The following is a 15674-nucleotide window of genomic DNA, read 5'->3' as shown; positions in this document are numbered from 1 at the left end:
CTCCTCCTTTCACTTGAACACGTAGAGCCCATTGTAGGGTTATTATGGACCTAATTTTAATATTGTTGTGTCTCAAGGAACAGTGAGGCTTGAGGAGAGGGAGAGAGATGGGAGAGCAGCCGGTCAGCAGAGCAGTCAGAACATACGAAACCTTTATCAATTAAATTTGCCGTCTTATATGGGCCTGGTACCACAAACAGTTATAATAGTAACATCAAAGATCACCGATTGTATGTCATATGTCACCATAACAGATATAACGATGAAAAAGTTGAAAATATTGTGAGAATTGCCAAAATTTAGCAGAGACAGGAAGCAGCACATGCTCTTGATACAATTGCTTGACACAGGGTTATCACAAACTTTCAATTTGTAAAAGATGCAATGTCTGGGAAGTGTGATGAAACAAGGTATGCCTTTAACTGACTTCAATTTTAGTAAATGACTTCATAAGGAAAAGGAAAAAATGTCATTGGGAGGGCACTGTGTTTGTTATAGACTAGCTAGGTCATCAACTGGGTGCTTTTGATGATACTAGCAGAGTCCTCCATGTGCTAGGACACTGTTTGAAATTCTGGTCATAGCTTTAAAATTCATAGTTTTATCAACTAAATCCCTATTAGTTACTGTAATTGAATATTCATGTTAGCTTCCACTAGTAGCAAGTTTTTGAGTCAAGATGGCCCTTGGGTTTTATTGCCAACCCTGGCAGCAGGATCCTAGACGGGGTCGCTTTGCTCTTGAAGCCTCTGATGTCCAGGAGCAAAGTGGGTATAATTGCTTCTCTCTCAGATCTGTGTTGAGGAGCTCAAGAAATAACATATGTGGAAGCACTCCGATCAATTACTTTTTTTTGTTTGTTTCTACCTTATCTAGTTTCCTAGGTCAAAAGTTTGCTTGGCTAATGGAAGAAAGGAGTCCCAACCTTTCCAAGTGGGACAGATTCCCTAGCTGTGCTCTGTATATTGAATCTGCTTCTTATCATTTGTCCGCGGTCTGTGTGAGTGCTGAAAAGGAGGAGATAATTTAATGCACTAGGGAAATGGAAACGACTCCTGCTTGGCAGGGACCAGGGTGGCAAGAGAATCCAGGATGTGGCCACGCACAGCTTAAAGACTACATTTCCCAGCTGCCTTTGCAGTGAATGCCATCAGTGAGACCTAATTGAGAGTATAGTGTGGGGAGTCTGGGAATGTTGCCTAAGAAAGGCTGATTTTGCTGGTGGTGCAACTCCCTTTTTGCCTCCCTCTTTCTCTCTTTCTGGAATGTGGATATGATGGCAGAACCACAGATGACCTTGAATGAGGAGGTCACATGCTGAGGATGGTGCAGCAGAAAGATGGAAGCTCAATCCCTGATGAGCTTGTAGACCTACTGTGTTAGTCCTGGATTACTCACTTCCTGTCTTTTATGGAGAGAATAAACCATCCTCTTTTTAAGTTGCTCCTCCCTCTTTTTTGTGATCCCTTTTACTACTATAAACCAAACTTAATTCCTAATGAATAGATCTGCTAAATTGTTTATATCAGAGATGACAACAGGAACACATCTGTTTACATTTTCCTTTCTCCTGAAGCCCCACCTAGTCCCAGAGGGTGGTGTGTTTCTTCACTGCTATTGTGGGCAGAAGCTACCTGGCTGTGGTGGTTAAAGTCACCTGGCTGTGGTGGTTAAAGTCAGCACTGCTGTTAGCCCTTGTGGGGCCTTTGTGCAAATTGAAAAAAGGCATTTCTATCCTAAGACACCTTCCTGTTCTCTGCCAGAAAAATGTCTCAATGCAAATTGACAATGTGTGGACAGGAATGGAACATGCCCTTGAGAAGCAGCCCCTGCACGGGATGCCACTGCTCAGCTTTGGGTCAATGTCCAGGCCAGTATCTGACCTTGAACTTCTCTCTAGGTCTTCCACCTTTACTTAGCACAGGCCTCAGAACAGCCCAGCCAGGGGTCGGGGAGAGAAAGTGGCTGAGACTGTGTGAGATGGGGATGGGGCATAAGACGGATGGGGTAAGTTTCTGGCTATTAACTGCTTTCACATGAGCAGCTCATTTCTGTGCCAACCATTTGACTAGTAACTTGGTAGAAGCCCTGCCTGTTGGTCACATTCTGGCCTGAGCTACAAGGCCACCTGGCAGGCTCAGGCTGCAGCATGGCAGGTTGTGTGCTGAGGGTCATCTACCCTAGTCCGTCCCCAGAGCTGTCTGTGCAGTCCTGAGCTCCCGTGTAAGCCAATGCTACTTTTGTGTGAAGAAGGTGGACGAAATCATCAGCAACTCTTGCTTATATAGAATATGACCTGAGCAATGAAAAGAGAAAACCCAGATCTTGGTTTTGTACTGGCTTGTGAGAAATCCTTATTTTCCTCTCTAGCAATTTCCCTACACCCATCCCTGCCTACCCACATTGGATTAAAGGGAAGAGAGAAAAACGCCCTAAGCCCCAGAAAGGTGAAAGGTGGCAGAAAGGGAAAGGTGGCAGAGCCATGATATTGCTGCTCTTGATTTTGTAAGACGGCCAACATCAGCCCATAGAAATCCGATCTGAAATAGAAGGAGCTCACCTGACTTCAAAATTTACCAAATTTGTCGTGAGGCAATCACTTACCCTAAAAAGTAATCAGGCTCTGTCATAGTTTACATTTTTGTGTGTGTGTCCTTTTCTGTTCTTTCTTTCTTTCTTTCTTTCTTTCTTTCTTTCTTTCTTTCTTTCTTGCTTGCTTGCTTGCTTGCTTGCTTGCTTGCTTGCTTGCTTGCTGTCTTGCTTTCTTTCTTGCTTTTTTGTAGCTTTGACTTGTTCTGCAAACAAAGAATATAACAGAACAATGTACGTTCCTTTGAAATGGCACCATTAATCTTGATAGCAAGTTTCTCATTCTGAAGGATAGAGACCTTTGGCTGCTTCATGGAACTGTCTCCTGGTGACTTTTTTCAGATCCCTTTTTCTTGCTTTCTCTGTCTCCGGTAGCTTCCTTGAGAGTTGTGGTTTCTCAGTGTTAGATATTCAAAAGCACAGCAGCCTACAGGCCATGGCTAAATCTTCTTTACAACCAGATGCATATGAGATCTTAGCAAGAAGTAAGAAAAGTAAATGCATTATTAATAAACACACTTAAATGCGTACAATAAAATGAATGCTGTTTCCTTCAAAGTAACCTCCCTCGCGAATATAGTCTAACCAAGCCTCCATTTCCCCACTCAGCATGGTTCTGAAACTCTCCTCCATAAATTCTCTAGAACTCTAGGACCCCCTCCCCCTCCAAAGGCCCACAAGAATCCCAACTGACTGAGGGCAAAGACACACCTTATTTCTGGTTCCCTTTTGCTTCACCACTTGACTTCAAATGACGTCAGGCTGATTCCAGAAAGCTAAGACACCCTCAGAGGAGAATGCGCCTTCATTTAGCTCACTTAGGACAGAGGCCATAGTCTTGAGGTGAGGCAGTCTCCAAGGCATAGCTCAAAAATTGTTTCTAGCAATGGAATCTTCACGTGAATGGGCACATGGCCTCCCACAGCAAGGATGCTGGCTAATGGGGAAGAATCACTGGAAATCCGAATTGAGACATGTTTCAAAAAGCAGCTTCAAAGTCTGTGACTGATCTTCCCAGTCCTGGGAAGAACAGAATTGGCCTTTAGAACCGTTGAGAGTCAGATTGTGAAACAGAGAGTTCTTGTTCCCCATATGTTTCACTCTAAATGGAACTTGAATCAGAGCTGGAAGAGGAACTTCCAACTTCTGTCAATAATAAAAGCCTTCTTATGAGTCAAGTGCTTGGTAAATAATTTGATTGGTAGAGGGAAAAGAAATTGCGTATTGAAAGGACTGTATTTCCATTAAAAGGCAAGTGTCTAAAGTAAAGAAGGGCAGGAAACATTGAGCCCAAGACTTTCTGAGTTTGAGTGAACCAACCTGCTGGAGTGGTTTCTGGCCGCCACTTTGTGCTACCATGTTTCAGCCTCTGCTAAGTCCGGGGGATCTGGGGTTCTGATATTTGCAAGAATAAGCAAGGACAACAGGTTTGAAGTCAAGCAATGGGAAGGCCTCCCAGAGACCTGGAGTAGGAGGGACGAGTGCCTTAGCTGCTTCTGTCTGTCCATCTTCCATCTGTCCCGTGATCAGGGTGTTTTCTGGGGCCCATTCAATGCTTCTCTGTTGGCTGGGGGCTCACATCAGCTGCCAGGGGTTCCATCTGTTTTCAGTGCTCCATGTGCAGTACTCAGAGAAATGCCTCCTGAGGGAATGAGTCCAGGGGGTGAGCGCCTTTTAAGAAATGCAGTGGCTCACACCTGTAATCCCAGGACTTTGGGAGGCCGAGGCAGGCAGATCACCGGAGGTCAGGAGTTCCAAACCAGCCTGGTCAACATGGTGAAGCCCTATCTCTATTAAAAATACCAAAAATAGCTGGGTGTGGTGGTAGGCGCCTGTAATCCCAGCTAATCAGGAGGCGGAGGTGGTAGAATCGCTTGAACCTAGGAGACGGAGGCTGCAGTGAGCCAAATTGTGCCACTGTACTCCAGCCTGGGTGACAGAGCGAGATTCCACTTCAAAAAACAAGGAATACGAAAATGCTTTCCAGTCCTGTGCAATAGGGCCTGTCTCACGGGGTGCAGCCTGGCAGTTATGCAAGCCCCTACACAGAAGGGCCTCTGCTTGGCCCAATGCTCTGCTCCTGCTGTCTTGTCATACTTAATACCTTTTTTTTAGCAAGAGGCCCTGAGTGCCATTTGCATTAGGCAAATTCTAGAGCTGGTCCTGATGAGGCTATTCTGTGTGGGGACCTGCACAACTGCAGGGCTGCACCCTACGATGCAGGCCCTATTGTGAAGGGTTGGAAAGCGTTTTTTGTATTTCTTAAAGGGTGTTCACTCCCTGGACTCAGTCGCCCCCAAAATAACGTCTTGGGTGTCTTATTTAGGTGGTGGCTGCTTGGTCTGAAAGAGCTCATGTGACTTCAGGAAACACCAAATTTGTTCTGAGAAAGCCACTTGCCCTTAAAAAAAAACATGTGAGGGGAGTGCTCCTAGTCTGTCATAGTTCAAGTTCAAAGGTTATTTACAGCGTGTTGCATCCGCTGTGGCGACTCCTGGCAGATCCCGAACTTAAGCAGACGTGTGTTAGAGAGCTTAATGGGTGTGTTGATGCCGATGGGAGTCGCCAGGATGACAGCAAGTGGGTGATAGGTGGGTGAGAGGAGAGACATGCTTTTTGTAAACCCCTCATTTCCACAGTCAGTCTCAGATGGTCATTACAAACTTCTGCTGAATCTGGACCTTAACAAGCCCCACTCACCCCAGGGACAAAGTAAGGGTCATGCGATGGCCTCTGAGCTGACCTTCGAGTTCAGAGCCGCCGTGTGCCGGTGCTGTGATCACTAAACTGACTGCTTTGCAAGGTCAGCACCCAAGGCTATAGATTTATATCTCTCTTTTATTCTACAACTAGAATATGCCACAACCAGGCAACTGTGGTGCCTCACTCAGGTGGTCTGCTTTCTGCAGTTGAAGGCGGGTCTTTTTCTTCCATCCATTCAGATTGAATCCAGGGGGTCCTCCCTGGAAGACGTGTATTCCACAGAAGACTCCCCTGGAGCTTCTCCTCTCTGCACCTCAACTTTCTTGTGGGTGCAGCAGGCCACCCAGGCCCAGCCCCTGCTCACGACAGTGACTTCGGACACGGCCCCAGGCCTTCCAGGGTCTTTCTCATGCATTCTCAACCATTAGACTCCCCAGTCCTCACTCTATTGTTTCCCCTTATTTAGTAAATATTTATTGAAGATCCATTACTTGCACAAAAGACAGCAGGCCGCAAAGAAAGGGGTTTATAGTGGGAGATATGATGAAAAGATGATTAAGATTGCAAGTTCTCAAAAGTTTAGATGTTGAAGTATTATTTTCCAAAATGAGTTACCCAGGGTATTAATGGGTGTCGCTCAAAGAAAGGGTTCTAGAGTGAATATGAAACATTGGTTTAAACACAGTTAAACATTTTAAATTACTGCACAGCTTCTCAAAAGTTTTAATATGCTAATGTGTCATCTAAATTCCCAAAAGGAGAAACATAATATATTGGACTTCTTAAAAGTATTTATGAAATTTTTTCTTGCATTGAACTAGTCCCAGATAGAAGACTTAGCCTTAAAGGGCAAAATAAAAAGATGAGTTCTTTTTCTTTTTAACTGACAAATAAAAATTTTATACATTAATGGCTTATAATATGATGTGTTGCAATATGTATACGTTGTGGGATGGCTAAATTGAGCTACTAACATGTGCATCACCTCCTATTTTTTGTGTGGTGAGAACACTTAAAATCGACTCTCAGTGAGTCTCAAAATACATTATTAACTATAGTCACCATGTTGTACAGTAGATCTCTTGAACTTATTCCTCCTAACTGAACTTTTGTATCCTTTGACCAATATCTCCCCAACCTTCCCCATACCCCTGACTCCAGCCCCTGCTATCACCACTCTTACTTTCTACTTCTGAGTTTGACTTTTTATAATAGATTCCATAGATGAATGAGATCATGCGGTATTTGTCTTCTGTGTCTGGCACATTTCACTTAGCACAATGTCTTCAAATGTCCTCAGGGTCTGCCCCTCTTTCTGCCTCTGTGGGGGCTCCAAGTTGGAATTCACGGTTACTGTAATTGGCAGGGGGCAGAGATTTGGAGCTGGAACCTCTAGAGTCTGAGCTCTACCATGGAAAGGCTGTATGATGCTCAGCAAGTCATTTAACTCCTTGGTGTCTCTGTTTTCTCATTGATAAATGCAAAGATAATAGTGCACCTTCCCTGAGCTTCACTGAAGTGATGACTGGCCCTGGCAGGCTTGAATGTTGGCCATTGGCTCTGGCTCTCCCATGTGGAAACAAAGCCTGCGTCTCACACCCAGCAGCACAAGCAGCAGCGTCTCGGCCCAGCCAGTGTGTCCTGAGTGGCACAGGGTCAGATACAACCAGGTCCATGAATATTTGTGTCTTTGTATAAGGTCGGACTTTTATTGATGCAATTTCAGTCATAAACGCCACTAGCTGCATGGAGTTTCCAAGGAGGCGATTTTCTTTAGTGCTACCTGTTTACTTGGTAGTTAAAGCCGCAGGCACACTTTACAAATCAGTCAGTATTGCAAACAAGACATAGTAGGATACTTAATCAATATACAAATGCCATAGATTAAATCTTCTACATCAGTAAACATTCATAGAGTAATATTTAACATTAAGAGAAAGGGGGATAGGATAACGGGTTAATGAACCAGTCCAAGAGGGTAACATGAACAAGGAGAATGCCCTGGACTGATCTGGATGGACATCAGCATTTTGTAAGAAAGAGACTTTGGTGGCAGATGCTGGGTGCCGGTCATGAGTGACAGCAGGATGGGGTCTATGAAGATGGCCATCTGGAGCTGGTGAATTCTTCCTCTTTTTATAGCCCCCGAGTCCTCTGGTGAGGACTGATAAAGTAAACCTTATCTGACTGGGTATAGTCACTATTGATTAGACAAACATCTGGTTCTTGTTGGCACGATGTTTTTTAAAATGTAAGATGGAGTCTTCTTCTAAGATGGAGTCACTTATGTCAAAGGTCCTGTATACACAGGGGCTGCCCACATTTCAACACAAGGTGCCATAAGACTGCCCAGGAGGACCTGAATGCCTGGAGTGCTCCAGCCATGCTCATGCTAATGGATTTTGTCCCTCCGTCTGTCTGTGGACACCCCTGGTGTGCAGTTGGAGATGAGGAAGAGGCTTGGGTTCCTATCAGCAGCATGGAATGAGTGGAGGTGCGGGTAGAAAGAAGCTCTGTGTTTAAACTCTATTTACAGAATATGGACGTTGAGAGAGAGTGTGGGGTACTTAAGGAAAAGTTTGATTGCATTGTAGAAAACAGTTTCTGAAACTTAGACTGTTTCTGAAGAAATCAAATTTTAATTCTTTTGAATTTATACAGCAACTCATCTCACAATAATTATTAAATGATAAAACAATAATAATGATACTCTTCCTCCTCCTATTATCACCAAATAGCATTTACTGGGTGTTGGCAAAATGCTGGGCATTGGTCAGGAATACTGGACTTGTATTTCTCATTTGACCCTTTAAAAATCTTTGTGATCAATCAATTACTATGTTATATAATTAAAATATTAAAATAATTAGAAATTTTATTTAATAATAGCAATAATATATTAGTGTAAATACTTTTTCGAATAATGAAATATACAATAATATATTACGCACAAACACAAATGTGTTAAGTAAATGCATTAGAGCTTGTTGCCAGCCAGGATATAATGTGCATTATCATATGCTATACCGACATTCCCATTTGACAGCGGAGGATATGAGCTCTGGGTTGCTAAGTGTCATTTCCCAGGTTACAGCTCCTTGGAGGAGGCAGCTGGACTCCAGGCCCCCATGTTTCCTGAGACCTCCATAGCCTGCCTCCCACTTTGCTATGCTGCTTCTATGAGACGATAAAGTAATTTAATTAATAGCAGCTGTCGATATGCAGGGCCACCTCTCAAGTGCTTGAAATAGTTCTCTTAAGCAGGAAATACTTTTTTTTTTTTTCTCCAAAATAATGTATTGTGTTTCAAAAGTATTTCCTCTAATTGCAGGGAATCCAAATCAAGCGCTTGCATTTCTCATAAACAAACACCTCTGTATACTTTCCCCTGACCATGGCTGACTTCAAAAGCAGGCGGGCCTGCACCAGAGCCTCAGGGCCAGAGGAGATCGCCCCAGGCAGAACCACAGACTATGCAGGGCACCTCTGCACCCCTCTGCACCCATCTTCCTGAAGTGCTGGGCTTGACTTCCCTGGCAGCATCGTTCATTTCAACAGCTAAATACGCGGTCAACAACGGGTTGGTGAAAATGGGGGCGCCCAGGAGCCATTCCATGCCTTCAGATAGGGTCTGGGGTCAATGTGCAATGCATCAATTCACACAGGTTAAAAGGAAAAGCAGTCGCCAGTGCCTGTTGTTCATTTAAGGAGATTAAAATGATAGAAAAAGAGGATTTTGCATTTTAGACAGTGAGCAGTGGAATTTAAAAAGCAGTGCCAGAAATCATTCAGTATGCGTTATATTTTTTTTTTTTTTTCCCAGACAGAGTCTCACTGTGTCATGCAGGCTGGAGTGCAGTGGCGTCATCTTGATTCACTGCAACCTCAGCCTCCCCCAAGTTCAAGTGATTCTCCTGCCTCAGCCTCCCAAGTAGCTTGGATTACAGGCGCCTGTCACCAAGCCCAGCTAATTTTTGCATTTTTAGTAGAGACGGGGTTTCGCCATTTGGCCAGGCTGGTCTTGAACTCCTGACCTCAAGTGATCCGCCTGCCTCGGCCTCCCAAAGTGTTGGGATTACAGGCGCGAGCCACTGTGCTCGGCCTTAGTAGGTGTTACATTAAAAAAATCACATGTACTCCATAAAGATGTACAATTATGTATTAATAAAAAATTAAAATAAAAAGACCATGTAAACTGCTACGTATTCCCACCGGAGAGCTGGTGAGTCTCTCCATGGGTCGTACCATTACCACAAGAGTCCTCTGGCCCACGCACACCCTGCTCCGCCCATCAGCAGCGCTCCCCCTCCTCTCTGCCATTTGCTTCTCATATCTTCCTGGGCTGATGTATCCATGCTGTGTACTCAACACTGCCTCTGGCTGGTGCAAGCCTGGAAGGAAGGTAGACAGTATGGATGGCTAAGCAGACGAGCTGGGCTGAGTGCAGCCTCGGCTGTCTATCACGTTACTACCCAGCCTCGGATTCAGGTCAAACCTGCTTGCACTTTCTGAACACCAGGAAAGATGCAGCCCGGGTCCAGATGGTTCACTTCTCACTCAGCAAACGGGAAAAAAAATGGACAAGGTGCTGCGTCCTTTGAGGTTCCTGCCCTGCAGCCATCTTATCTACTATGTCCCTCTGGGCTCAAATGGCGCTTTCCTCCAGGGCTCTCCTGGCTTCTCACCCCGCCACCTCCACAGGGTTTGGTACCTTCCTGGGTTCCTGTGGTTCCCACTGCACAACTGGATCTCTGTTCTCACTGCCTGAAATTAACATTCCTGTTTCTGTTTCTCTTGCCTTCCTGACTTCCAGGAGGTGGTGGTAGTTACTCAGCTGTGCTTCCACACCCTGGCCTTGTCTTCCTCAACAGACTCAACCTTTTGTCCTGCTACTTTCCTAGTCCTCAGGTTACAGGCAGTGGAACTTGTCTTCGGCATTTACTGAGAGACGGCCTTTCTGATTTTGTGCCCCAGTCACGGTGCCAGTCTTCTGGATCTTTCCCAACAGTGTCGACACTGTGAGTGCTGCCTGTGCACGCATTCATTGCATTCTTGCTCCAGATGGCAGTCTGTGACCAGCACGACTCAACTCCCCTCCCGTTCTGTCCCTTTCTAGCAAAATTTCCTGTATGTTACCCCAACCTCTGCTGACTCACAGGTGACTGCTGTCCTGATTTTTAACCCCACAGAATAATTCTGTCTGTTCTTGAGATTCCCATAAATGGAATTGTATAGTACACACTATTTGGTGCCTAGTGGCTTGAATTTAGTACAGTGTTTTAGAAACACATCCCTGCTGTTGTGTCTGTCAGTAGTGTATTTGTTTGTTGGGTGATGTTCCATTATATAATTATCCTATAATTTCTTCATTCATTCTCCCGTTGTTGTGCCCTTGTTTATTTCCAGTTTTTGGCTACTGTGAGAGACAGCATTTGTAGCAGTAGCGCTAGCTAGGCGTGGACATTAGTCTTTCTCCAGAACTTGGGACAGGCCATTAAGGTCAGGACCCATGGATGTGATCCAGAGCTTGCTGACCCTCAGCTGCTTGGGACAGCAGGGGCAGTCTGACCCTAGGGGAGTCAGAGGAGGGCCACGTGGTGACCATTACACCCCAGGAGATATGGACTCAATGAACAACCCCTGTGGAAAGGGGTCAAGGAATTTCCCTCGTAGAGAACTATAGGGTTTTGTGATTTTCTTTGGTTCATTGTCAAGAGAATCAAGTTGTGGGAAATGCTAGAACCCTCCTCAACTCAGTGCACTGAGTCCCTGAATGCTCACTCAAGGAGACAGGAAAGGTGGGCAGCCCTGCACAGCAGCTGCTGAGCTCTGGACCAGGGAGGGCATCGTACAATATCCAGGTAGAGAGCAAGGGAAGGAAACACCAGTTAACTCATTTAAACCTCACAATCACATGTCATCTCCATTTCATATATAGGAAAACTGAGGTTCAGATGTGTTAAATTATCCAGGGGCAGCAGCTGGTGTGAGAATCATTTCTTAATAACTGACCCATGACTAGATAATTCTCAAAAGATAAAATGCAAATTAAGTGACTAATAGAAAACATTGATTATATATCAGTTTTATGCCAAATGCTATTCTTGCCAGGGTATTACAGTTAAAAAGGCAGACAGAAGTTCTTGCCCTGATGGTGCCCCAGGGTGAGATGAATGATGAACAAAGCGAACACATAGAGTATTCTAGAAGGTGGTAAGTGCCATGGAGAAAAATGAAACAGAGAAGAAACAAGGGTTGTGGTTACAGGGGTATTTGCAAGAGTAAATATCTTGACCAGGAAAAGCCTACGAGAAAGTGGCATTTGAGGACAGACTTGAAAGAGATGAGAGCATGACCCTGGGGTGGGATTGAGCATTAAAGGTGAGGAAATGGCCATGCAAAGGCCCTGTGACGGCAGTGTGCCAAGACTGAGAAACTGCAGAGAGGGCAGGGTGACTGGAGTGAGTGAGTGAGGGGGAGTCATAGGAGCTGACGTCAGAGGGGGGTTTCTCGGGATGAGCTCAGGTGGACCTCATAGGCCATGGTGAAGAATGACTGTTTGCTGAGTGAGGTGGGAAACCATGGAGGGTTTGGAAAAGGGAGTCACATGTCTTGAGTTGTGTTTAACAGGATCTCTCTGGCTTCTCAGTTGACAACAGATAATTGTGGGCAAGGACAGAAACATGAAGACCCATTTGGACATTATTGCAATAATTCAAGCAATAATTCAGAAGGTGACTTTGACCAGAGTGGCTGTTCCACAGATGGTGAAAAGTGGTCACAATAAGGTTCAGTTGGGAAAGTGAGACCCAAAGATTTGCTCAGGGATTGGATGAGGGGTGTGAACGAATTGATTCTGACTCCAAGGATGGTGACATTACTATTCACCGAGGTGGGGCAGGTGACAGGAAAGCAGGTTTGCAAGGAAGAACAGGAACTCATTTTTGGATACATTACACTGGGAAATGCCAAGGGCAGATGTTAGACAGTTGGATACCTGCATGTGGAGTTGAGGGAGGGGTCCAGCCTGGAAATATAAACATGGGCGTCATCAGCATACAGACTGTATTTCAAACATGAGAGTGGATGGGGTTACCTAGGGAGTGCCTCTGATATTTTGAGGTTGGGCTAGACCCAGGGCAGGAGACAGAGGAGGGGCATTCAGTGAGGGGAGAGGAAAGCAGGAAAGCAGTGGTGAACTGGAGGGAGTGTCTGGCTGTGTCACAGCAGCTCTTAGGTCAGGTAATCTGGGGGCTTGGCAATTTGGAGCTCATTTGAGTAGAGATTTTGCAGCAAAAGCCTGAGTGGGGTGGGTTCAAGGGAATTGGGGACTGTGGACATAGACAACCGCAAAGGGTTGGATGGAGAGGATGTGGGTCAAGAGAGGCTCTGTCCAGCCTGACCAACATGGAGAAACCCCATCTCTACTAAAAATACAAAGTTAGCTGGGCGTGGTGGTGCACGCATGTAATCCCAGCTACTCAGGAGGCTGAGGCAGGAGAATCTTTTGAACCTGGGGACGGGGGTGGAGGTTGCAGTGAGCCGAGATCATGACATTGCACTCCAGCCTGGGCAACAAGAACAAAACTCTGTCTCAAAAAAAAAAAAAAAAAAAAAAAAAAAGGCTGTCTTCTAACTATTTTTCATGGCAGATTTCAAACATAAAAATGTGCAAACATAGGGTGAAAGAACAAATGCTTAAATGCTGTCTCCACCACCCGCTTCAACAACGATCTTGACCAACCCTGCTCCATCGATACCATTCCTTCCCCTGCAAACCCCAAACATGTTTATTAAATTAATTGATATTGCCCCACAGCTCACTGAGGCCCTGTAAAAGTTTTTTTTTTTTAACTACTTCTCCTCTCTCTGCTTCATTTGGGATAGGTGCCATGGGCCTGCCTTCTAGTTTGCTGATCTTTTCTTCTGCAGCATCTAATGTGCCGTTCATCTCATCCAGTGAACTTTCCATTTCTGACATTTTACTTTTCATTTCTAGAAATTTCATTTGTGTGGTTTTCATATCTTCTGTTTCTTTGCTTCTCATGTTTATGCCTTTTCGGTGGCTCACACCTGTAATCCCAGCACTTTGGGAGGCTGAAGCGGGTGAATCATCTGAGGTCAGGAGTTACAGACCAGCCTGGCCAACAAGGTGAAACCCCTTTTCTACCAAAAATGCAAAAAATTAGCTGGGCGTGGTAGCGCATGCCTGTAATCCCAGCTACTCGGGAGGCTGAGGCAGGAGAATCACTTGAACCCGGGAGGCACAGGTTGCAGTGAGCCGAGATCGTACCACTGCACTCGCTTGGACAACAAGAGCAAAACTCCGTCTCAAAAAAAAAAAAGAAAAAAGAAAATATTTGTAAGATTAAAAATAGCTGTTTTAAAGTTCTTATCAGATAGTTTAATCATCTCTGTAATTTCTATTGACTGTCTTTTTTAAAAATCCAGTTTATGGGTTATAGTTTTCTTGCTTCTTTGTATGCCTAGCAGTTTTTTATTAGATGCTCTATATAGTGCATTTTTCATTGTCGAGGTCTAGATTTTATTGCATTTCTATAAAGAGTGTTGGACTTTCTTTCGGAACACACTTAAGTTACTTGGGATCAGGTTGACCACTTCAAAGCTTACTTTTATGTGTTTTACGGCAGACCCAGAGCAGCATTTAGTTTAGGACTAATTTAGCCCTACTGCTGCAATGTCCACAACTAGGGCATGGCATGGATGGGGTGGCCCACGCAGAGTAGGGAGGGGCAAAGCGCATTCAAGAGATGAGAGGCCGTTATAGGAAAGATCATCTTGTGACTATTAAAGTGGCCAAGGTACTAAATCTTTTTCCTTCCCTCCCTCCCTCCCTCCCTCCCTCCCTCCCTCCCTCCCTCCCTCCCTCCCTTCCTTCCTTCCTTCCTTCCTTCCTTCCTTCCTTCCTTCTTTCCTTCCTTCCTTCCCCCCTCTCTCCTTCCCTCCCTCCTTCTTTCCTTCATTCCTTTCTGAAAGTTGGAAAAATAAATAACTAAATCCCATGCATGATCCTAGATTGGATCCTGAATTGGGGGTGGGGTCTTATAAAAGATATTATCAAGACAATTTGATGACATTTAAATTTGTACGCTATATTAAATAATAATACATAAATAATAAGTTTTCTGAATTGGGCGAGGTGTGGTGGTTCATGCCTGTGATCTCAGCACTTTGGGAGGCTGAGGCGAGTGAATCACTTGCAGCCATGAGTTTGAGACCAGCCTGGCCAACATGGTGAACCCCGTCTCTACTAAAAATACAAAAATTAGCTGGGCATGGTGGCGGGTGCCTGTAATCCCAGCTACCTGGGAGGTTGAGGCACGGTAATTGCTTGAACCCTCCAAGCTTCCGCCCTCCACCTGCTGTTCCACGTGGTGGGTCTGCACAGCCTGGCTTGTGAGCAAATCCATTTTTCTTTCTCTTTGGGACCAACATGGGCTTAGAGATGACATAGCCTTGGGCATCCAAGAAATTAAAATTTGAGACAGAGGTTGCAGTGAGCAGAGACCACGCCACTGCACTCCAGCCTGAATGACAGAGTGAGACTCCGTCTCAAAAATAAAAATAAAGCATAAAATGAATAAATTTTCTGAATTTGATCATTGCATTGTGATTATATAAGCTAATTCCTTGTTGTTAGGAAGTACGTGCTGAGGTATTGAGATGTGAATGGTCAATTTACTCTCAAATGGTTCAACAGCAACATAAAGAGAGATAAAAGAAAAAAGAGAAAGAGAGCAAAAGGTGATAAAATGTTAACAAAGAGTGAATCATTGTACTATAATTCCCAGGATCCCAGGGATATGTACTCACTAGGACAGTCATTTGTCAAATTGTTTAGGAAGCAGGTTTGGAGTCTTGTGTGGGGAATTCGTCGACACCACCAGTCCCGAGTTTACGTGCAGTGGAAAATGGAGCAGTGTGGTCAGCAGTGGGAGAGCCGACTTCCACCCTCCACCTGCTGTTCCACGTGGTGGGTCTGCACAGCCTGGCTTGTGAGCAAATCCATTTTTCTTTCTCTTTGGGACCAACATGGGCTTAGAGATGACAGCCTTGGGCATCCAAGAAATTAAAATTTGAGGATCTCAATGATTCAAAATTGCTGCTCTCAATTAATATATGATGAAGTCATGTTGTTTTGAAAAAAGAATGATTGAGGTGACCAACAGAAGGCTTTAATGTTTGTCCCCAAGTAGGTAGGCCACCCCAGACTTCCAACCCTGGGTACATTGCATTGGCAACCTAAATTCCAAGGACTATGAACTCGGTGGTCATTCTGCAGTTTCCTCTGAGAGTATTCGTGGGTTTGGGAATCTCCTGCTGAATAGGATATTGGGTAAAATTGCTTTATGTGAGCAGTA

At 44.8% G+C, this 15674-nt stretch overlaps 1 long non-coding RNA gene across 1 annotated transcript; it reads right to left on the bottom strand.

Annotated features, from left to right (window-relative positions):
• Positions 1-1995: 1995 nt before the first annotated feature.
• Positions 1996-3667, bottom strand: LOC144333943 (uncharacterized). The gene is made up of 3 exons (XR_013403086.1): positions 3301-3667; positions 2889-3063; positions 1996-2795 (listed from the first exon to the last, which is right to left on the bottom strand). It is a non-coding gene; the product is annotated as an uncharacterized LOC144333943 (long non-coding RNA).
• Between the last annotated feature and the right edge of the window lie 12007 nt (positions 3668-15674).

Source organism: Macaca mulatta, chromosome 13, assembly GCF_049350105.2.
Source record: "Macaca mulatta isolate MMU2019108-1 chromosome 13, T2T-MMU8v2.0, whole genome shotgun sequence".
NCBI lineage: Eukaryota > Metazoa > Chordata > Mammalia > Primates > Cercopithecidae > Macaca > Macaca mulatta.
The sequence above is the reverse complement of the archived record's forward strand: the minus strand, read 5'-3'. Positions and strand labels throughout refer to the sequence as shown.